This window comes from Hordeum vulgare, chromosome 5H, assembly GCF_904849725.1.
Source record: "Hordeum vulgare subsp. vulgare chromosome 5H, MorexV3_pseudomolecules_assembly, whole genome shotgun sequence".
Classification (NCBI taxonomy): domain Eukaryota; kingdom Viridiplantae; phylum Streptophyta; class Magnoliopsida; order Poales; family Poaceae; genus Hordeum; species Hordeum vulgare.
The window spans coordinates 180208631-180234194 of NC_058522.1; positions in this window are offsets into that span (position 1 = coordinate 180208631).

The window sequence follows — 25564 nt, forward strand, 5'->3', positions numbered from 1 at the left end:
AGATCATATAACTCACTAACACTAGAGGAATAGTTTGTGTGTATCAAACGTCGCAACGTAACTGGGTGACTATAAAGATGCTCTACAGGTATCTCCGAAGGTGTTCGTTGAGTTAGTATGGATCGAGACTGGGATTTGTCACTCCGTGTGACGGAGAGGTATCTTGGGGCCCACTCGGTAATACAACATCACACACCAGCCTTGCAAGAAATGTGACTTAGTGTAAGTTACGGGATCTTGTATTACGGAACGAGTAAAGAGACTTGCCGGTAAACGAGATTGAAATAGGTAGGCGGATACTGACGATCGAATCTCGGGCAAGTAACATACCGAAGGACAAAGGGAATGACATACGGGATTATATGAATCCTTGGCACTGAGGTTCAAACGATAATATCTTCATAGAATGTGAAGGATCCAATATGGGCATCCAGGTTCCGCTATTGGATATTGACCGAGGAGTCTCTCGGGTCATGTCTACATAGTTCTCGAACCCGCAGGGTCTGCACACTTAAGGTTCGACGTTGTTTTATGCGTATTTGAGTTATATGGTTGGTTACCGAATGTTGTTCGGAGTCCCGGATGAGATCACGGATGTCAAGAGGGTTTCTGGAATGGTCCGGAGACGAAGATTGATATATAGGATGACCTAATTTGAATACCGGAAGGTTTTCGGAATTACTGGGAATATACCGGGAATGACGAATGGGTTCCGGATGTTCACCGGGGGGCAGTCCACCCCGGGGAAGTGTCACGCCCAAGATGCGACCCTATCCTCAATTTGGTACGAAGGCCTCGTCGGGGATAGAAGTGCATCTCGTCGTGTCGCAAGAATGGATATCGTTACAAGTACATGTACTGAAAAGAAGAGATGTATATATAGAAATGGCTTACACTTGCCACAAGCTACATTAGAGTCACAACAGTATAGTACATTTTCATCAATAGTAAGAGCTGGGTCCGACTACGGACGAAAACAAACGACAAAAGAAGAACAAAGTCCATCCTTGCTATCCCAGGCTGCCGGCCTGGAACCCATCCTAGATCGATGAAGAAGAAGAAGAAGAAGCAACTCCAAATGAACAATCAACGCGCTCGCGTCAAGTAACCTTTACATGTACCTGCAACTGGTGTTGTAGTAATCTATGAGCCACAGGGGACTCAACAATCTCATTTCCAAAGGTATCAAGACTAGCAAAGCTTAATGGGTGAGGTATGGTTAAGTGGTGAGGTTGCAGCAGCGGCTAAGCATATATTTGGTGGCTAACTTACGAGTACAAGAAATAAGAGGGGAAAGATCTACGCATAACGGACGTGTCTACTGATGATCAAATGAATGATCCTCATCACCCACCTACGTCAGACATAACCCCACCGTGTCCTCGATCGAACGATGCCGCGGGCGCGTCCGAGTGCGGTCGGTCTCAGAACGGACAACGACGAGAACCGGCAACTAACAAGAGATGCAAGTTTTGAAAACTGGCGGCAACGGAGATGCGATGCAATGCAGATGATGCGCATGATGCGATGATGATGCGACAAACGAAAATACCCACACGACGAAAACGAAAAGAAAGGGGAATCATATCCGGTGTTTTTCTGAATTGTTTTCATTCTCGATCCTCCGAAGGCCATCATTTTAGAAGAGTCTTCGTTCTCAGCTTTCAGCTTTCATCCTCAATTCTTCTGAATTGTTGTCTCTTTGTTCGTCTCTTGTTTATCCGGTGCCTTGTTCTAGTTTTCTGTTAGCTGGATCATGATCTCTTCATTCTCATGTATCTCTCTCATGAGTTCCTTCTCTAATCGAGGACACGGTGGGGTTATGTCTGACGTAGGTAGGTGATCAGGATCATTCATTTGATCATCAGTAGGCACGTCCGTTATGCGTAGATCTTTCCCCTCTTATTTCTTGTACTCGTAAGTTAGCCACCAAATATATGCTTCGCCGCTGCTGCAACCTCACCACTTAACCATACCTCACCCATTAAGCTTTGCTAGTCTTGATACCTTTGGAAATGAGATTGTTGAGTCCCCTGTGGCTCACAGATTACTACAGCACCAGTTGCAGGTACAGGTAAAGGTTACTTGATGCGAGCGTGTTGATTGTTCATTTGGAGTTGCTTCTTCTTCTTCTTCATCATCGATCTAGGATGGGTTCCAGGCCAGCAGTCTGGGATAGCACGGATGGACGTCGTTCTTCTTTTGTCGTTTGTTTTCGTCCATAGTCGGACCTTGCTCTTACTCTTGATGAATATGTATTGTACTGTTGTGACTCTGATGTAGCTTGTGGCAAGTGTAAGCCATTTCTATATATATATATATATCTTCTTTTCAGTACATGTACTTGTAACGATATCCATTCTTGCGACACGACGAGATGCGCTTCTATCCCTGACGAGGCCTTCGTGGCAAATTGAGGGTATGGTCGCATCTTGGGCGTGACAGGAAGCCCATAGGCCTTAGGGGTGCCGCACCGGCCCTTAGTGGGCTGGTGGGCAATCCCAAGAAGGCCCCTTGCGCAGTGCTACTGTGACAACAAACACACCGCCAAAGAGGATTACATCGGATAGATCTCCATGAAGATCATGGAGAACTTTGTATTGAAGATCCAAGAGAGAGGAGAAGCCATCTAGCTACTAACTACGGACCCATGGGTCTGAAGTGAACTACTCACGAGTCATTGGAGAGGCGATGATGTTGATGTAGAAGCCCTCCAACTCGAAAGTCCCCTCCGGCGGGGCACCCGGAAGGGTCTCGAGATGAGATCTCGCGGAAACGGAAGCTTGCGGCGGTGGAAAAGTGTTTGCGTGGATGCCCTGATTTTTTTCTAGATTTTAGGGAATATATAGGCGAAAGAGCTAGGGAAGGGGAGCTCTAGGGGGGCCACAAGCCTCGTAGCCGCCGGCCCCCTGGTGGCGCTCCTGCCTTGGTCCTCAAGTCCCCCGATCTTCTTCTGTTCTGGAAAAATTTATTTCGTGGATTTTATTCCGTTTGGACTTTGTTCCAAAATCAGATCTGAAAAGAGTCAAAAACATAGAAAAAACAGGAACTGGCACTTGGCACTGAATTAATAAGTTAGTCCCAAAAAAGATATAAAAGGTACATAAAACATCCAAAGTTGACAAGATAACAACATGAAACCATAAAAAATTATAGATACGTTTGTGACGTATCAAGCATCCCCAAGCTTAACTACTGCTCGTCCTCGAGTAGGGAAGTGATAAAGAATGAATTTTTGATGCTTTCATGCTACCTAGCATAGATGTCCTTTGTAAATCCTCTTATGTGATGTGAATGTTCAGATCCATTAGATTCAAAACAATAGTTTGCTATTGATGTCGAGACAATAATACTTCAAGAAAACTAGCAAGTTAATCATGAACTTTCAAAATAACAAGTCCAAAAGAAAGTTATCCCTACAAAATCATATAGTCTGGCTATGCTCTATCATCCTTGCACAACAAATTTAAATCATGCACAACCTCGGTATTGGCCCAGTAATTGTTTTCACACCTTTACTTTCTCAAACCTTTTCAACTCTCACGCAATACATGAGCGTGAGCCATGGTTTTAGCACTATAAGTGGAATGGAGTGTGGTGGAGGTTGCAAGACAAACAAGGAGAAGATGGTCACATTAACTAGGCATATCGATGAGCTATGGAGATGCTCATCAATAGATATCAATGTGAATGAGTAGGGATTGCCATACAAATGATGCACTTGAGCTAAGAGTATGTGAAAGGTCTTAAAGAAAACTAGTAGGTGTGCATCCAACTTGCTTGCTCACGAAGACCTAAGGCAAATTTGAGGAAGCCTATCATTGGAATATACAAGCCAAGTTATATAATTAAAATTTCCCACTAGCTATATGGTGGTGACAAAATGAGAGACTCTCAATCATGAAGATCATGGTGCTTAATAAGCACAAGTGTGGAAGGATAGTAGCATTGTACCTTCTCTCTTTTTCTCTCATTTTTTGTGTGGGCTCTTTGGCCTCTTTTATTTCATCACATGGGACAATGCTCCATCAATGATGATCATCACACTTACAACTCAAAACTTAGAGCAATGATGACTCTATATGGAATGCCTTCGGTAGTGTACCGTGACAATGATTTAGCAATGGCATAGACATCAATGGAAACATCATGCTAGCTATCTTACGATCATGCGATGGCAATGTAGAAGTGGTGGCACATGTCATGGTGGTAGTTGCATGGAAATATATCTCAGAATGACTTTGAAAAAGCCATAGTAGGTAGGTATGGTGGTCGTTTTGAGGGAGGCTATATGGTGGGTTTTGTGCACCAGCGAAAGTTGCACGGCACTAAAGAAGATAGTGATGGTGGAAGATGAAAGTGCATCTAAACCATGGACTCAACATTAGTCATGAAGATCTCATATACTTGTTGCAAAAGTTTTAGTAGTAATCGAAACAAAGCATTCAACGCATACTCCTAGGGGAAGGGTTGGTAGGTATAAACCATCGCGCGATCCCGACCGCCACACAAAGGATGACAATCAATATACTAATCATGCTCAGACATCATCACATAGCGGTTCACCATACGTGCATGCTACGGGAATCACTAAGTTCAAGACAAGTATTTCTAGATCCACAACACCATACTAATATACCTTCAATATTACCACAACCACAACTCAAAACTAATTGAGATGAATCAAACTTCTCTAACTATTCAATGGACATGAAGGTGGAAGTTTTCATATCCCTTTAGATAACTACCCCTTTTGAGACTACTATCGTAGCATAGATCAACTACCAAGCGATGCACTTCCGTGCTCTAAAAGATATAAGTGAAGCACAAAGAGCAAAATCAACTAGCTCAAAAGATATAAGTGAAGCACATGTGAGCTGAATTGTGTAACCAAAGGATATAAGTGAAGCTCGACAAAATCACAGTGAGTGCATGTCTCTCTCTCTAGGTGTGAAGCAAGGAAGATTGTGACACAACAAAAATAAAAGACTCCTACGATACAAGACGCTCCAAGCAAAACACATAACATGTGGTGAATAAAAATATAGCCCCAAGTAACGTTACCGATGGATTGAAGACGAAAGAGGGGATGCCTTCCCAGGGCATCCCCAAGCTTAGGCTATTACGACATCCTTGAATCAACTTGGGGTGCCTTGGGAATCCCCAAGCTTGAGATCTTGCCAATCTTTATCTCTTTGTCCATAATAACTTCACCCAAAACATGAAAACTTCACAACACGAAACTTAAATAGAAACTCGTGAAAACATTAGTATAAGAAAACAAACCACCACTTCCTTAGGTACTGTAACAAAATTAAATTATACTTATGTTGATGTTGGGTTACTGTATTTTCAATCTTCCATGGCTAATACCCCCCGATACTATCCATAGTTTCATCAAAATAAGTAACCAACTCAACAAAAATAGAATCTGTTAACAGCAGGCCAGTCTGTAGCAATATGTATACTTTGTATACTTCCGGTACTTCACAAATTACGACAGTCTGAAGAATTTGCGTAGCAATCAGCAGCAAAAAGAATCAACTCAAAAGATCTTACATAAAAAACATGACAATTCTTTTCGTGAGCAGAAAGTTTCTGTCTTTTCCAGCATGACCAAACGATCATCCCCAAGACAAATCATAACGGTTTTACTTGGCACAAACGCAAAAAGGAACACAAAAAACACAATCATAACAGAATTATGAAAGTGTAGAAAACACAAAACAGAAAGAAAAAGGATAGATTCGTTGGGTTGCCTCCCAACAAGCGCTATTGTTTAACGCCCTTAGCTAGGCAAAAGGTGATGGAATCACGTATAGTCATCTTTGGTGCTCAAACCATAAGTAGCCCTCATCATAGATTCATAAGGCAATCTTATTTTCTTTCTAGGAAAATGCTCCATGCCCTTATTTAGAGGAAATTGAAATCTAATATTCCCTTCCTTCATATCGATGATAGCACCAATAGTCCTTAGGAAAGGTCTACCAAGAATAATGCGACATGAAGGATTGCAATCTATGTCAAGTACAATGAAATCCACGGGTACATAGTTCCTATTTGCAACAATAAGAACATCATCGATCCTTCCCATGGGTTTCTTGACAATAGAATCCGCAAGATGCAAATTAAGAGAACACTCTTCAATCTCATGAAAACCAAGAATATCACATAAAGACTTTGGAATCGCGGAAACACTAGCACCCAAATCACACAAAGCATTGCATTCATAGTTTTTTATTTTGATTTTGTTAGTAGGTTCCCACTCATCATAAAGTTTTCTAGGTATAGAGACTTCTAATTCGAGCTTCTCTTCAAGAGATTTCATCATAGCATCTACGATATGAGCGGTAAAGGCTTTGCTTTGGCTATAAGCATGTGGAGAGTTTGCAATGGATTGCATCAAAGAAATGCATTCAAACAAGGAGCAACTATCATAATTGAATTCCTTGGAATCCAAAGTGGGTCTTTCATTACTACCCAATATTTTGATTTCTTCTACTCCACTCTCCACACCTTTATCATCAAGATAGGTGGACTCCGAATCATTGGGGCATTTTTCAACCAAACTGGATTCATATCCAGCCCCTTCATCAATAGGTTTGACACGCGAAAACAAAGATTCAAGAGGAGTCACACCAAGCACTTTAAGATCTTCGTGATTTGCATCACTAGAACGCACCCTTTTAAGACATTCATGCCTAGCACAAATTTGGGCGGTTCTTTCTTTGCTCTCATTCATGGAGACACGCATAGCTTTTAAAGTTTCATCCAAGTTGACCTTGGGAGGAGCACACCTAACTTTCAAAGCATCAATATCACAAGATATCCTATCAACGCTCTTAGCCAAATCGTCTATTTTGAGTAGTTTTTCCTCTATGGACGCAATGAAAATCTTTTGAGAGTTGATGAACTCCTTGATATTACTCTCTAAATAAGAGGGTAATTTGTTGTGATTTCCATAAGTGTTGTTGTAGGAATTTTCGTAATTATTAGAGGAGTTACTAGGAAAAGGCCTAGGAACATAGTTTCCTCTAAAAGCATTGTTGTTGCCAAAATTCTTCCTACCAACAAAATTAACGTCCAAACTAGCATTGCTACTCTCAATCAAGGAAGATAGTGGCATGTCATTAGGATCTAAAGGAGCATTTCTACTAGAAACCAAATTCATCAACTCGTCCATCTTAGCACTAAGCGAGTTAATTTCTTCTATACCGTGTACCTTTTTGCTAGCAGGTGACCTTTGAGTGTGCCACTGAGAGTAGTTGGTCATGATATTGTCTAGGAGTTTTGTAGCGTCTCCGAACGTGATTTCGATGAACGTCCCACCTGAGGCGGGGTCCAAGATATTGCGAGAAGCAAAATTCAAACCAGCGTAAAAGATTTGTATAATCATCCACAAACTCAAGCCATGAGCGGGACAATTTCTAAACATTAACTTCATCCTCTCCCAAGATTGTGCAACGTGTTCATGATCAAGTTGCTTGAAATTCATGATATCGTTACGTAGAGAGATAATCTTAGCCGGCGGAAAATACTTGGATATGTAAGCATCTTTGCACTTATCCCAAGAATCGATACTATTTTTAGGCAAAGAAGAAAACCAAGTTTTCGCGCATCTCGCAACTTGAAAGGAAAAAGCTTCAACTTAACAACGTCATTATCCACATCTCTTTTCTTTTGCATATCGCAAAGTTCAATTAAGGTATTGAGATGGGATGCGGCATCTTCACTAGGAAGGCCAGAGAATTGCTCTTTCATAACAAGATTCAGCAAGGCAGCGTTGATTTCATACGATTTCGCACTAGTGGTGGGAGCAATCGGAGTACTAATAAAATCATTATTATTAGTACTCGAAAAGTCGCAAAGTTTGGTGTTTTCATCCATGATGACTTCAACAAACCAACAAGATCACAAGCAAGCAAGAAAACTGGCAAAGGAAAACGGCAAAAGGCAAAAGAAAACGGCAAAGGAGAAAGGCAAATGAAAACGGCAAAGGAAAAGGCAAATGAAAACGGCAAAGGAGAAAGGCAAATGAAAACGGCAAATGTGAAGTGTGGATAGGAAAACGAGAGGCAACTGGCAAAAAAGGTAAATGCAAGAGATGAGTTTGTGACACCTACTTGGATAGATTTGACTTGATCTCTGTTTCCCCGGCAACGGCGCCAGAAATCCTTGTGCTACTGCGACAACAAACCTTCCCTGGCAACGGCGCCAGGAATCCTTCTGTCACGGTCTACGCCTATAGGGACTTCCTTGGCAAATATGCAAATGATTTCCCCGTGGCCTTGGAGCCTTGCGTTGGTGTTCCCTTGAAGAGGAAAGGGTAATGTAGCACAGCGGCGGTAAGTATTTCCCTCAGTTTGAGAACCAAGGTATCGATCTAGTGGGAGAATCATGTCGAGTCACAAGTACCTGCACAAACACAAAGAGCTTGTACCCAACGGTATGAAGGGGTTGTCAATCCCTTATAGATTGTTTGCAAAGTGAGAACTGAAAGCAAAAAGTAAACAAAGCAAAGTAAAAGCGAAAGTGGAGACGATAGTTGTGATTAGACCCGGGGGGTCGTAGTGTTCACTAGTGGCTTCTCTCATGAAAGCAAGTAGACGGTGGGTGAACGAATTACTGTCGAGCAATTGATAGAACCGCGTAAAGTCGTGATGTCATATATGGCAATGATTATATCTATAGGCATCACGTCCAAAAAAAGTAGACCGATACTTTCTGCATCTACTACTATTACTCCACACGTCGACCGCTATCCAGCATGCATCTAGTGTATTAAGTTCATAAGAACAGAGTAACGCCTTAAGCAAGATGACATGATGTAGATGGACAATCTCATATCTATGATAAAAGCCCATCTTGTTGCCCTTGATGGCACAAGCCTCCAGGGGGGCCACAAGCCTGGTAGCCGCCCCCCTGGTGGCGGCTACAAGGCTTGTGGACCCCCTGTGGTGCTCCTGCCTTGGCCCTCAAGTCCCCCGATCTTCTTCTGTTTTGAAAAAAATTATTTCGGGGATTTTATTCCGTTTGGACTCCGTTCCAAAATCAGATCTGAAAAGAGTCAAAAACACAGAAAAACAGGAACTGACACTTGGCACTAAATTAATAAGTTAGTTCCAAAAAGATATAAAAGGTACATAAAACATCCAAAGTTGACAAGATAACAGCATGAAACCATCAAAAATTATAGATGCGTTTGAGACATATCAAGCATCCCCAAGCTTAACTCCTACTCGTCCTCGAGTAGGGAAGTGATAAAGAATGAATTTTTGATGCTTTCATGCTACCTAGCATAGATGTCCTTTGTAACTCCTCTTATGTGATGTGAATGTTCATATCCATTAGATTCAAAACAATAGTTTGCTAGTGATGTGGAGACAATAATACTTCAAGAAAAATAGCAAGGTAATCATGAACTTTCAAAATAACAAGGCCAAAATAAAGTTATCCCTACAAAATCATATAGTCTGGCTATGCTCTATCATCCTTGCACAATGAATTTAAATCATGCACAACCTCGGTATTGGCCAAGTAATTGTTTTCACACCTTTAATTTCTCAAACTGTTTCAACTCTCACGCAATACATGAGCGTGAGCCATGGTTTTAGCACTATAAGTGGAATGGAGTGTGGTGGAGGTTGCAAGACAAACAAGGAGAAGATGGTCACATTAACTAGGCATATCGATGAGCTATGGAGATGCTCAACAATAGATATCAATGTGAATGAGTAGGGATTGCCATACAAATGATGCACTAGAGCTAAGAGTATGTGAAAGCTCTTGAAGAAAACTAGTGGGTGTGCATCCAACTTGCTTGCTCACGAAGACCTATGGCAAATTTGAGGAAGCCTATCATTGGAATATACAAGCCAAGTTATGTAATAAAAATTTCATCCGATTGAAAGTCACTCGCAAACCAAGTATGAGCTAGGATTGCTCGGGACAAATGTATGATAGAGATTCCATCCGATATCTTCGTGGATATGATCGCATGGGGTCGATCCTAAAGTGGCCATCATGTACAAGGTAGTGCACACCACATACAAAGCGTCCCCGAGTCGTAGCAAGCTATAAGGACCCTTTAAGACACAACGAGAACCGATGTAAGATGACCATGAACAAACGGATCCACTGAATGTCGAATCTCAACCTCACATCATGCATTTGTTGGAAGATTGTCCTATAAGTAACTACCTGAGATCCCACCTAAGAACTCTCGAATTTCTGGCCATGCAATCTGGTCCTCGGATATAAGGAGTAATATATCACTCAACTCCTATACTAACTCGTCCAATGTATCACATCCGTTAACATATAACCCGAATCTTGAACTTCATCTATCTCAGACCCTCATAATCACAACAATACTAAGTGTGGCGATACATCCGGAACTATCTACACCAGTACTAGGCAAGCTGGACTCCTCTCATCACTACTGGTATTGAAGCAATTTTGAACATCCTCCGTCCTGAGATAATAAGAAATCTGAATGATAGCAATGTGCTCAAGAATACCATGGAGCTTCTTAAGTCATGAACCTCACCAGAGCATAGAAGAGGAGAAAAAAGTAACCTACTCTCCCATATAACTAAGACTCAAAATAGTTTTTGATAGACTCGACCCGGCCAAGTTCGATCACACAAAGGCTCCTATGGTCGTAAGGCTCTGATTACCAACTTGTAACGACTAAGATGTGGCCCTTTCCTTATTTGAGGGCAAGGCCTTAGAAGGGGAAAGAGGCGCATCGACGTGTTTCGCAAGCAAAATAATCATAGGAATATAAATAACTGAAAGCGTGACAAGTAGGGCATACACTTGCCATCTGATAAAGTACATAGTCATAGAGTCATACATTATTCAGAACATGGAATGGTCCGGCTACGGACAAGTAAATAGCAAAAGCTATGATATCCCGCATGTTGGCCCCACAATCACGACCATGGCCTCTAGTCCTCGGGATAAGTCACATATAGCCTGCCGATGTCCTCATCGAACTCCGACTACAACTGGCTGTCATCGGAAACTTCTGCGTCAGGTGTACCTGCAACTGTGGGTGTTTGTAGTAAACCGCGAGCCACGAGGACTAGGGAATCTTTTGACCTTGGTATCGAATCTAACTGAGTTAAATGGGGGAGGAAGGTTAAGTGTTTGAGTTTGCAACCTAAGCTTATATGGTGGCTATCTTACGGTGAAAAGAGTTAATATATGGTGACCTACGCAAGACGGTCGAAAACTAGATTGATCACTAAGTGATCATGAACACCTACTTACGTCATTCATAACCCCACCGTGTTCTCGATCAGAGAAGGAGCTTTGAAGGAGCCACTCACTGTTACGCACTCATTTGGCAAGTTTTATTTGAATTACTTTAAGTTGTCTAGAACCGGATGTTAACAAAATACCCATGTTGCCTCATAACCGCGGGCACGGCTTTCCGAAAGATTAAACCCTGCAGGGGTGCTCCAACTAGTCCGTCACAAATTACCACAGGCCGCATAGTAATCCTCTACCACGAAACTCGTGATCTCCTCGGATTCCATGGTGGAAATCATCAATTCTGAGAAGACTCAAAGTCTCACCGGGATCCCAATGCGCAAGATATATCGCTAAGGTAAGACAAGTCCATCAAGACCTCCCGGCGTGTCGACGACCCTGATAAGAGCCGCGTATCTTAGTCTCAGGACACGCCGGATAAGCGAAGCGTACAGTGGCCTGACAGAGATCACCCGAGTTTCCCCGGGTTGGCCCCACACGGTGCTCTAGGTTTGGACCAACGCTCATGAGGAGCACTGGCCCAGGGGTTGATTAGATTCCTCGGGGTAGCTACTCCCTATGCATTTTATTATTAAGTTATTACCAGATTAACACCAAAGTTGGGTCCTGCCAGACCAGTCTTAGCACTATACGATTTATCGAGGGGGTCCCCGTAACAACCCCAAACATGTTAGGAGCGCTCAGTTATGGAATAAAACACCGGTAGCCGAAACTAAGGTGGTAACAACGGAACAAATCACCCGGCAAAAGCCTAGGCCTTCTGTTATTTACCAAGTATATAGGTGCATTAATTAAATAGCAGTTAATATAATGATATCAAATGCCCATTATCACATGGACCAGCTGGCACTTGCAACTAGCAACGCTATCAATTAGTGGTCGAGCAAGCCTACTTAGCCAAAGAATATTTGCTAGGAGGGGAGGTGTTTGAGGTTTCATGGCAATGTTTGATGGCCTATATATCTTGGGGTAGGCAGCGGAGATGTACCGAAGGAAATGTAACACTAAGCATAACAAAGCTAGAAACAGTGTCAAGGCCATGATCATCTTGCCTGTGATTTCTTCAGACTGGAACTGCTCTTGTTCTTCCTGCACGAACTCTCTGGACTCCTTGAACTCGTTTCCGACCCCGGTAACTACCCAAAAGCAACAACATCTAATAAACACCAGCAACAAATGATGCAACAAACAATATGAGGCATGCATGCACTTCTCCAAACAAGCACATAAAATAGCCCTACATCGATAAATCTATTGCCAGCTCACCACAAGGGGATTTTTATAGAGATGCCCAAAATCAGAAACTAACAACACCATTGGATTCACTAGGACTTTCTACCCCAAATATATATATAATATTGCCACCTTTGTATACAAAACAAATCCACAACAGTAAAAGAATAAATTTACAGGATCAAACTACAGCATTAATTCAAGAACACGGTTTGTTCTTGAGACAGCCCAATTTGGCAAGTCCAAATCTGGACATTTCCAAAAATGGAAATATGCCATTTTTAGCACCAGGAATATCCACAAACAACAAAAATAAATTACACAGAAATTTATGAGGAGAGGATCCACCTGGTAGTGGCCCCTCACTTGATGACACGTCGGTCTAGAGGGCCCACTGTTATACACACACACACTGGCCACACAACTACACACACACTGGCCACACACACGGATACACACTACCCACACCAGATCCATACACACACTGAACACACAGTTACATCTACAGAAAAAGAAAATAGGCAGAGGTGGGTTTTGAACCCAGAACCTCATACCCACAATGCCACAATCCTGCCACTGCGCTACTGCGACACTACTGAATTGAGTGGGGTTCTGAACTTCCTATACTAGCTACTGAAGCGCAACAGGACCACAAGAACAAAAAAAATGAAAAAGGGGGTTGCGCTATGTGGGACTCGAACCCAGGCCGCCACGATCAGAGAGTCAGGCTCAGACCACTGTGCTACACTAATGAGAGTGACAGGGAGGGGGGTCTTTCTCTTTTGAGCATGCCCCTCGGCGCTGCACTCTGCTCCGGGACCGAAGCAGGGGAGGACGACGGCGAAGCTACAGGCTACCACCGACGGGGAGAAGCACCGGAGGGTGATGCAGAGTTCCATTCCCGAGGGAAATGCATCGAGAGGCGGAGCATGGCGGCGGCACGACGAGGCTGCAGCTGTTGTCTGCTACCGCTCCAACTGACTGAAGCAGGAACAGCGACGCACGGGGAGGCCCCGCATAGCGACGTTGACGACAGCTTCTACACTACTGCTGCGCGCGGGGCTACTACTACGCATGATGTTGCGATGTTGCGCTGCCATCTACTTCTGCTACCACAAGCTTCTGCTGCCTGAAGCTGCTGCTCCAACCTGAACGCTGCACTGCTGCGATCCGATCTGAAACTGTTACGGCTGCTCGAGAGCAGCACAACGCCGACGACGCTACACTACCGAGCAGTGCTGCAAAGGAAGGGGAAAGGCGGAGGAGAAGGAGTTCGCTCACCCAAGGTAGAGGAGAGGGGTTCGGCCCGACGAAGAAGAAGACAGGTGAGGCGAGGAGAGAGAGTCGTTGCTCCGCTCCGGCGACGACAACGCGGGGCAGATGCTAGAGTAGGGAGTTCCACCCTCCCAGCGACAACAATTGAATGGGGGAGGATCCAGCATCCTCCTTGCGCTCTTGAACTCCCCGCAGGAGCTGCCGACGACGAGGGGGAAGGGGGCGATCGAGGCTGCTGCTCTGCTCTGAACTTGCCTCCTCTCCCTCACTGAATCTGGGAAGAACGAACCTGGCGGCGGCGGCTGAGGAAAGGGGAACCCTAGTGGAAGCCATGCACGCCGAGGGGCTTATATGGGCCGGGAGGCACATCCCTAGCCTCGCCACCCTGGCCATGACGGGTCCCCGCGTGGGAGCTCTGTAAGAGGGAGTTGTAAAGCGGGAAGAAGAAGAAAGGGGAAAGAAGAGGCTGAAGGATGGGGCCGGGGCGCGCCACACTGGCGGGAGCGAGCGCTCTGCCTAGCTGGGTCGCGAGAGGAAAAAATGTTGTTGGGCCACGAGAGCGAGCGCTCTGCCTAGCTGGGTCGCGGGAGGAAAAAAAGGTTGTTGGGCCGCGAGAGCGAGCGCTCTGCCTAGCTCGGACTCTCTGGTTGGCTGGGCCGAAGCTACTGGCCTAACTCTAACTCTCTGTCTCTCATGAATAAACACAGGGCTTAGCTAAAAAACATACAAGCAGTTAAAAAAATAACACACAGGGCTAAAAGCAAAAGGCTAAAAAATAAAATAGATATATCGGAGGCCTTCTAAAATCATGCTACAAATTATAAGAATAACTTGGGCAATTTGAAAGAGTTCAAATAAACCCCTATTAATTGGAAAAGAGGCCACGTTATTAAATAAATTCAAAAGGAAAGTAAAAAGGAAACCAGAGGGGGTTGCCTCCACAATATGAGGATGATATTTTGAAGAGGAGGAACATTTAATTGGGGCAAAACTAGAAACTTTCAAACAGCCCAAAATAATTGGAAGAGAGGGGGGTTTTAGGTGCTATGGTGCAACAAGGGGTTTTGAGATGCAGTTGTTGCACCCACTCACATGCCAAGACCAACCAAAACACACATGCACCACCAAGGTGACACACAACACAAGGATCAACACAAGGAGACAATAATATGATGCTATGCATGATGCACATTAAATGATAAGGCCACAACCTCAACTCCATAACGTTGCCTCAACATAGTTGTCTCACATGGAAAAGATTACAAAAAGGGAAAAGAAAAGCACTTGGGCTATTACACCGGGTCATTATGTAATAATGAGCAGGGACTTGGTAGATCTGCTTATGTAAACTTGGGCAGCAATGTGTAGCCCCCAAGGACTAGGTCATTATAAAAATGATGAGCCGGTTCTTTCTTGAAACTATACTTGAATAAAGAGCGATATGTAGCCCTCAGGGCGGGCTTATCTCCTTGAGATAGTCGGGTTTGTTGATAATGTGATGCTTTGAGAGAGCAGTTTGCATAACCCCCAAGTGTCATGGTGCATGCTTGCGGCAACATGAGATTTTCATTGTTTGATGTAATCTTGATTTGAATAATGTAGCCCCCAAGTGTCGGTTCGTGTGTGTGCAGCGACTCAAGACTATCCCTTCTAGTGTAGAATAAAATCATATCCACTGTGTGAACTGATGATGCCTTTGTGATGAAAGAAATCTTTGACCATGGTTGCAATGTAACACGGTAAATATATATTTGAGAAATCCATTAGTGTTGTAGTTTACTACATATCACAAGTTGAAAAATCCAAGAGTCGGTCAATTAGATGACCCGGCATTATATGTGATAGTGCGGCTCTTCAAAAATAATCAATTCTTCCAAGCTGGCTTAAAAACACCCAATCACTTGACACCGGTTATGATAAACCATGATGAAGATCCAGCCATATTGGCTATCAAAAATTTATTTGCTCCTGCAGAAGTTTATGCTTTGACCCGGTTTGAAGACCGACATGATATGTATGTATGATGCATGATGCAATGCAGGATGATGCATGTATATGATAGAATAGTTGTGGTTTTCTAAGAAAAGGTAACACCATAGTATGGCATCAAGTTATTTTAAATAAGTCGGCTCAGTGAGTCACGGCGGATAGACGGGCTTGCAAGACTCTAGTTGTACCCTAAGAGGTTTGTGCAATAACCTTTATAATTTAGACTGGCGGATCAAGCTCAAGTCAGGCTTCAATGAAGCAGGTTCTATGAACCCATGGTTTATCTATTCTCCATATGTTGGCTCTCGCTGGCCACCTTGATGTTTTAACATTGGCAATTGAGGGTCCAAAATGGATTGACTCGCCAAGAGTACATGGGGCCAATAGGGCGAGTCGCAAAGACATACAGTCCAGTATAACCATTATAAAGCGTTAATTTTTCGCAAGCCAAGAGGGTAAGAAAGTTGAACTAAATGAGTTGGAAACCCCCAAGTGACCGATGATCAAGGAAAAGTCGAGCATAGGATTGTAGAAGACAATGCTATTACTGCTAAACAACCTGGGGACTAATAGCCCCCAGGTAAGCCGACTTGATTCTTCAAGATCATAAATTGGCGCCTGTGTTTGAACCGTGCGTCATGGCAACTGGTCCTCTTTGGCTTATCAGCATCCATGTTTGAATCGCAACATGGCGACTCATCCTCTTTGATACTAATAGCGCCCATGTTTGAATGACCTCCTTAGCGGTGGCTCATCCCCTTGGGCGGCTTTTAAATCACCCGCCAATGAGGTGGGGCACCCATGTTTGAACGGTCGCATCATGGTGGTTCGTCCTCTTGGGCAACTTTAAACCTTTTCCCAATGAGGCAGCAGCCCCCGGGACCGGCTTAACTTTCCTGTAATGACCCGGGGTTCTTGAATTATTCATCCCAGTTGAATTTGCCGACTCATGTCTGTGTAGCCCCCGAGTCTTAAGTTGACTCAAGGACGTGGCTTGAGAGTCTCCATACTTGATTGTGACATAAGTCGTCGTAAGGTTCACGGCTGAATGATGGACTTTATCCAGACTCGAGACGACGTAGTGAGGTGATGATCTTTGTGGCGCTCATCATATGTCTTTTGGCAAATATCGTGGCCAAATTAAGTCCATATGCCTCCTGCCCATGCTTTATTCTCATGTAATCCAGCTCTCTTGTCTTCTCCATCGCAATTTCTCTTTTCTTTGCCGCTTGCTTTGAATTGCCGGCTCAATGGTGGCCCGCTCAAATTGTAGCTTCATCAGGGATGTGTCCTTCATGATAAGCTCTCCAGTTTCTTTTGATATGTTGAAGTAGATCGTATTGACCAATGCATCTATCCATTGACCAACCAACGCGAGTAGGAGCTGGTGTGTGTATTGACGATGTTGTGTAACACATGAATGCCATATTTTTTCCTTTGCTCCAATGTTGTTGGAGTAGACGCGCCGTGGGGGCGGTTCACGTGCATCCGTTGGGTGGCTCGTATAGGCGAGCACTGCACCGGTATGTCGATGGAGAACGGACCGTGGGGACGGCGGCTTGCACACATCCGTTGGGCGGCTCACATAAGTGAATATTGCACCAATATGTTGATTTCATCCGGACCGCGAGGGCAGCGTCTTGCGTCCATCTGTTGGGCTGCTCGTACACGCGAGCAGTGCACCGGCTGGTTGACGTAAACCGAACCGTGGGGGCAGCCTCCGTCCGTCTGTTGGGTGGCTCGTACAGGCGAGCAATGCACCGATATTTTGATGTAGATGTGGGTTCAACCATGACGTTTGAAACCATTGTGGATAGCAAGTTGGCTTTGGCGTTGTAAGCCGACATGGACGGCGAGTTAGCTGTGCCGTTTGTAAGCCGGCGCAGACGGCGAGTCGGCCGCGTCATTTGTAAACTGGCGTGGACGGCGAGTGGACAGCGAGTTGGTTACAGCCTTATAAACCGTCTTGGTCGCGTGGACGTGAGAGTTGGCCGCATCATTGTAAGATGTCTTTCTCGCGCGGATGTGAGAGTTGACCGTGTCATTGTAAGCCGTCGTGGACGGCGAGTCAGCCACATCGGGTTGATGTAGATCGTACCGCACTGCCTTGCACACTTCCATTGGAAGATGTGGCGTGGACGAATGCCGGCGCATGATAATATTGGCGCGAGCTCCATATCCACAATATTACACCATTTTTTAAGTGAGCACTTTGTCTTGCGCAGAAAAATATTGCAGATAAAATAATTATTCTTAAAACTAAAAATTATACTCATAGAATAAATAAGGTGGATAGCACCTGGTATTTTTCACGAATGAGCGTCAGAAATCTTCTGACATATTTGATATAGACCAGGCCGTGGGGCGGATGCTCACGCGCGTCCGTTGGGCGGCTCGGAGAAGCAGGGGTGACACTGCTGAAATGATATAGACCGGACCGTGGGGGCGGCGGCTCGCGCATTTCCGTCGAGTAGCGTGACACAAACGAACGTTGGTGTAGAATGACGTGACTTTTATTTTGAATAATTTTTCTGCATGGAATATTAAATCCAAAGTAACCGTCTCTCACAAAAAATAATATATACTCATAAAATAGTTGGAAAAGATAGCAGCTGATATTTTAATCGGATGAATGCATCCCCTGGTGTTGGTTGAACGTAGTCGTGAAGCAAAAAAATAGCACACGTATGTCTAACTTTGGCTGATCTGATGTAGCAGCTACACCACGTAGTCTTCTTTTGTACTCCGTATTTCTTATGATTGCCCGGAGTGTCATAATGGTACAACTCCTTCTTTTATTCCACCAAATTAACCTCCTCACTTATTGGTTCTACAGAAATGAATTCAGCTTTCGGCAACACAGAAACAACACTTCAATACTGCCTTTGTATCGTCAGGTAGCGAAATACATGCAGCAAGTTGTCGGGCGACCTCAACGGCATCTGGGAAAGCAGGTGAAGGCTGCGGCCGACTCGGAAGCATGATGACGGAGGAAGGTAAGGCCGGCTTCGAGCTGAAAGGAGGAAGATCACACAGATGATTGGAATCGCACTGTATTCAATCAATGGAGATATTACATATATACCAGTACAAGCACACGCAGGTGCAGTCACTAACTCAACTACTGCCGCAACTAACTCCACTAAGCTAGTGCATGCGATAAGGACGCATATAACCAGGAGAATTGGTTACAGTGAGAGAGAGTTGAGGGAGAGAGCTATGTGGGTGCAACGGCTTGTGTGAGCGTGCTCCAACACCCCCCGCGGTCACAGCGGCGCCATCGGAGATGCAAAGACTGGCCTTGAACTCATCAAATGCGGCAAAGGGAAGGCCCTTCGTCATGATGTCGGCGAACTGTTGTGATGTCGGAACGTGCAGAACGCAGACGTGACCCTAGGCGACCTTCTCCCACACAAAGTGGATGTCAAGTTCAATATGTTTTGTCCGCCGATGATGAACTAGATTTTGTGTGAGGTAGATGGCGGAGACATTGTCGCAGTACACCAGTGTAGCCTTGGCGAGGTTGACGTGAAGCTCATGTAGAAGTTGGCGTACCCAGCAGCACTCGGCGACGGCATTGGCGACGGCCCGATACTCGGCCTCCGCACTGGACCAAGACACTGTAGGTTGTCGCTTGGACGACCAGGAGAGCAGCGAACCGCCAAGGAACACACAGTAGCCCGACGTGGACCGACGCGTGTCGGGGCAGCCGGCCCAATCGGCGTCCGTGTAGACGACGAGCTCGGACGGCGAAGAGGCGGTGATGGAGAGACCGTGTGAAGTCGTCCCACGAACATAGCGGAGGATCCGCTTCACCATCGTCCAATGTGGCTGGCGGGGCGCGTGCATATGCAAGCATACCTGCTGAACGGCATAGGTGATGTCGGGCCATGTCAGCGTGAGGTATTGCAATGCCCCGGCTATGCTCCGATAGGTGGAAGCATCGTCAGCCAAGGCACCATCCGTGGCAGAAGCTTTTGGCTTTGTGTCAACGGGAGTGGGCGCAGGCCAACAGTCCGTCATGCCGGCGCGCTGTAACAACTCTTCAGCGTACTGGCCTTGATGAAGAAAGAAGCCACGTGAAGAGCGCTGCACTTGTATGCCAAGAAAGAACTTGAGAGGACCCAAGTCTTTGAGAGCAACAGAGTGGTGGAGGCGCCCGATGATGTGATGCAGCAGTGTCGTGGACGAGGTCGGCAGTATAATGTCATCGACATAAAGGAGGAGGTACGCGGTGTCGCGGCCACAGTGAAGCACAAACAGAGAAGCATCGGATCGCGTGGCGGCGAAGCCGAGGTCCTGAAGACAACCGGTGAACTTCTGAAACCACGCGCGCGGAGCCTGTTTCAAACCGTAAAGTGATTTGGACAACAGGCACACGTCAGTGGGGTGCGGGGGGTCGATGAAACCGGTAGGCTGTTGACAGTACACGTGCTCAGAGAGGTCGCCTTGAAGGAACGCGTTCTTCACGTCGAGCTGGTGAACCGGCCATGAGCGCGACGCCGCGAGCTGAAGTACGAGACGGATGGAGGCAGGTTTGACGACGGGCGAGAATGTGTCGGTGTAGTCGATACCGGGGCGCTGAGAGAACCCGTGAACGACCCACCTGGCCTTGTAACGATCGAGAGCACCATCGGGAAGAAGTTTGTGCCGAAATACCCATTTGCTGGTAATCACATGCGCACCAGGGGGACGAGGCACCAAGCGCCATGTAGAGTTGGCCACGAGTGCGTCATACTCCTCTTGCATGGCCGCTTTCCAATGAGGGTCACGCAAGGCAACCCGCACAGATGATGGCAACGGCAAGGGAACGGTGACTGCAGTGAGGATGTAGTCATCATCATACCGCGTGTTGCGGCAATGGACGCCCGCCTTGGACCGGGTACGCATGGGGTGACCAGGAAATGGTCCGGCAGGATCGGCGGCAGATGCGGATGCGGCTGGGGTGGGAGAAGAGCCTGGTGGGGTAGGCGAACTCATCATGGGCGAAGCCGAACCATCCGAGCCAGCCGAACCAGCCGGAGGAGAGCAAGGTGGTTTGCTGGCACCCGAACTAGCCGCATGAGCGGTCGAGGCGGGCGGGTTTGATGGCCCAGTGGACCGACGAGACGTAGAAGTCGGGGTAGCCATCCGTGGTGAAGAGGCTGGTGTGGGCGTGGGCGGAGGCATGCGCTGTCGGGCCATTGGTGGTGACGATGAGGGTTGTGGCTGGTCATCCGTGAGAGCCGGCACGCAAGAGGGTGGTGGAGCCGGTGAGACCACCTGCGCAAAAGGGAAGACGAGCTCGTCGAAGAAGACGCTCCTGGAGAGGAAGACCCGTCCGGAGAGTGGATCAAAGCATTTGTAACCTGCATGATCAGGCGGGTATCCGAGAAATACACAGGCAACGGAGCGCGGAGCCAGTTTATGAGGCGCGGTGGCGGTGGTATTGGGATAGCACAAACACCCAAAAACACGCAAGTGGGAGAGGGATGGGGCGGCGCCGTGGAGGAGCTCAAACGGGGTGACTCGTTGGCGGGGTCGACACGGCCGGCGATTAAGCAGGTAAGTGGCAGTGGCGAGAGCGTCCGGCCAAAACCGTGGTGGCATGGAGGCGTGGAAGAGAAGAGCACGCATGCCTTCGGTGAGCGTCCGGATGATTCGCTCGGCGCGGCCATTTGTCGAACATTTTTTCCTATTTGGCTGGCATGGCAAGTATGAGCTTGCGTTTTATTACAGGGGATAGCTGAAGAAGAAAGCAAAGTGGAAAGCGCGGCTCGACCGGGTGGCCAAGGCGCTGGTGCCAGCGATCAGTGGAGGCCGACGAGGCGCAGAGGACGGTCGGGGAGGCGCGGCTGGAGCTCGAATGAAGTGAGTAGAGGTCACCGTGGCTGTTACATCGGAGAAGTACCGTTCGTGTGAAGAGATCCTTGACAGAGAAACCAAAAGGATCAAATTCCACGGACACAAAATTATCACGGGTAAGTTCACGGACAGAAATAAGATTTGTAATGAGTTGATCGGAAACTAAAACATTGGAGAGATGAAGGGGTTGGGAGGAGGTAGGGATGGAGGTCGAACCAGTAAAGGACACGGGAAGAGAAGCACCATTACCGACTGTGATGCTAGGGAGAGATGAACAGGGGGAGGAAGATTGAAGCATACCGGGACTGGCCGTCATGTGGGAGGTGGCGCCAGTGTCAAGAAACCAATCGCCGCCGCCGGTGTAGGGCTGTTGGGACAACTGATTCAGCGCGGCGTGGAGGGCAGCGTAGTCCCAAGGATTGCCCGGCGTGGCCGGCGCCTGGACTGGCGAAGGAGCAGGCGGGGCACCGTACGTGGATGCGAGCATGCCCTGGGCCACCGTAGGGTGAGGGCCCAGTACGCCAGCTCCCGGCGGGCGAGGGAGCGGACGAAACGGCACCGGCCAGGCCTGGACGACCCCAGTCCAGGGGTTGTAGCCGCCGTAGCCGCCGAAGGCAGGCGCTGTGGGCGGGGGCGCGGGCGCCACGGGAGCGCCAGTGGAGTCGCCGCCGGCACCAGGCTGTCCGCCGCCGGTATGGCCCCCCTTGCGTGAGCGTTTCCGTTGACGAGAGCCGCCAGGGCTGGGCACGCTCGGCTGGGCGGGCATAGGAGCCGGATGCGGAGCAGGAGCCGGTGGAGAGGGTGTCGGAGCTCCGCCGGCGAACAGGGCGGTGGCGGACTCGGAGGCAGCGGCGTTGTCGATGCGGCGCTCCTCACGCAGCAGATATGTGCGCGCTTGGATGAACGTGGGAAGCTTCGAGTCATCGTACGTCATCTGCGAGACGGCATGAGCGAATTTGTTGCTGATCCCACGTACCAGATTGGAGACCATGCCACGGTCGTCCACGGGCATGGCGCAGTCTCGGAGAGTGTCCGCCAAAACCTTGAGGCGGGTGCAATATTCGCCGATGGAGAGATGCCCTTGCCGGAGTGTGTGGAAGGCCTCGAGCGCCAGGCAGCCGCGTTGAGCGCGGTTGTCGAGGAAAAGACACCGGATTGCCGTCCATAGGGAAAGCGCCGTCTCATCGTCATGCTGGATGGTCGCCATGATCTCCTCGGAGACAGTGAGATACAACCACCGGACAATGCTCCAGTCAATCTGGGTCCAGCAGGAGTCGGAGCGGCGGCGGCGTGCGTCAATGGAGCCGTCAACGTGGTCCATGAGCGCGTAGGAGCGAAGGAGGGCGTTGAAGAAGGAGTTCCACGTGGTGAAGTTGGGTGGGTCCTGCTGGAGGCGCACAGGGACATATAGGTTGGGGTTCAGATTAAGGATGGTGGAGAACTGGGGGTGGATGTAGGGTGCGGCATCATCGGCGAAAGGGTTCGAGGAGTGGGAGGAGTTCTGATCGGAGAAGATGTCCATTACAGGGAGTGAGCGGAAGCGATGAGGAAGAAGACGGTATCTGATACCATGAAAGGAGGAAGATCACAAAGATGATTGAAATCGCACTGTATTCAGTCAATGGTGATATTACATATATACCAGTACAAGCACACGCAGGTGCAGCCACTAACTCAACTACTGCCGCAACTAACTCCACTAAGCTAGTGCATGCGATAAGGACGCATATAACCAGGAGAATTGGTTAGAGAGAGAGAGAGAGAGTTGAGGGAGAGAGCTACGTGGGTGCAACGGCTTGTGTGGGCGTGCTCCAACACGAGCGGCCCGGCCGGACGCCTCACAGCAGAGGCGAGCCAGTCAGGGCGAAGCGGAGCGAGCAGCGGAGCTGGCTAGCTCGAGGTAAGGCCATGGCAGCAGAGCACAAGCAAGCCTGGCTGATCGATTTTGTAGCAAGATATTTCTTCAATGCCGTGACTGGCTCCGTGCGTGATGGATGGATGTGTGGGTTTCTGGATCGATCTCCTAGGGATGCATCGTCAACGAGGTGGAGGGCGGAGCCGAGCTGGCCGGCCGGGGCAGATGCTCGCGGATGCATAGGGAGGCGACGCGCCGGTGCGGAGCAAAAGCGTGGTGCGGCCGGCGGTTTGAGCGGCGCGGCGAACCTGTGGACGCGCGGTGCAACGAATGCGGCGGCCGGTCGGCGTGGCATCTCGGGGCGAGCGAGGCAGGTGAGGAGCGGCAAGCGCGGCGGACGGGCGACAGAGCCGACGGCGTGGTGGAGCGAGGTGCGGTGAGCAGGCGTGGACGGAGCAGATGAGGCGCGATGCGGCCGGCGGCGGAAAGCCGGCTTAGGGCGAGGCGATGCCACGACTGAGGCGAGCAAGTGCGGTGCGGTGGCGGAAAGGCGGCTCGCGTGGCCGGCGGGCAGAGAGCGGCGGGGGCGGCTCGAGCGGCGCGGCGAGCTGGCGAGCGCGCGGTGCAGCGAGCGCGGCGGCAGAGCGAGCCCAGGCGACGACGGCGGAGTACAGAGTCCGTGTTCATGTCGTGGCTGGCTTGGAGGCGTATCGAGTCTGTGTCCACATCATCGTCGTGGGCCTTTCTTTTTTTTTGTTGTTCCGTGTTCTTTCTTGGTGGTGACTGGCTTGGCAGATTCCATATCCTTCTGAAACTTGACAGATGCGGAGGCCACAACTCGGCGGATGACAAATAAAACCTGCGATTGACGGATCCTCCAAAACTGCATCAAAATTACTCTCGTCTCGGACTCGGCGGGTCATCACGGCACGTACAACACACAATCCTAAAATCTTCACCAACACATGGCGAGAATCTCAAACTTGAACATGCTGTTTTGATTTCTGCGCCAGCTCTTCTTCATCCCGCAGATCGCGAGCTTTTCTATCCCTAGAAAAATTCCTTCTAAAAACACAATACCAACGTGTAATCGGCCCACGATGGATGGCAAATGTCATGATTTTATCATAACATATGTCCTCGTGTAAGGACTTACGTATGGAGTCATCGCAGCTAGAGGGCTACACGTGAGTTTACCCAGGTTCGACCTCTTCGATGGAGGTAGAAGCCTACGTACTCCTTGTGTTTCATTGATGAAGATGATGATCTCGAAATCTCGAGGGTGTCTAATATGTCTATCTTTAATGACTTGAACTTGTCCCTCTTGGGAGCATTACCCCTCCTTATATAGGTGCAAGGGGTAGATTTTACATGTAATACTATGAGTCGGACTAGGACTAGTCTTTTTTGAATCCTAATTTGGGTCTTGTTTCCTTCTCGGGGAGTATTTCCTCCTCTTGGGCTTTCTCTTGTGAGCCGATCCTCCCATGAGCCGCCTTCTGGGTAATATGATCTTTATCGTTTGTCTGAGTCGCCTGCCGGGTATGTATAAGCCGCTAGCCAGGTCATTAATGAGTCGCCAGTGAGTCTCCAAGTCCCAGCCGGATGATACTTCAAGTAGGTTACACCGCAGAGTATATCCCCTACACCTTGTAAAATGTTCATCAGTTTTGGGAATGCCTAAAATGCCTCACCAAAAATGTTGCATATTTTTAAAGTCATATTTGGGCTCTAGTTTACTCTCTAACATCTTTGAATTTGAGTTATCGGTTCATAAATAATATTTTATAACTTCAATAATTCTGGAAATCTATGTGTGGCTTTGGTTATATTTTAAGAGGACACATAGTAATTTTCAGAATTTAAGAAAGTTTTTTGGTTTTAAAAATAAATTAAAAACAAAGCTGCAGAAAATAGAAAACTAAAATAAATAAAAGATAAAGGGAGAAGGGAAACTTACCTGGCCGAGAACCGGCCCCGCCAACCAGCTGTTGTCATCAACCTCGTGCGAGTAGGCACAAGAGCGTGTCGCTTGCGCCTGCGCCGCGGCCACCTCCTGCTTCGTGTTGGCGAAGCCTTCCCTGAGTT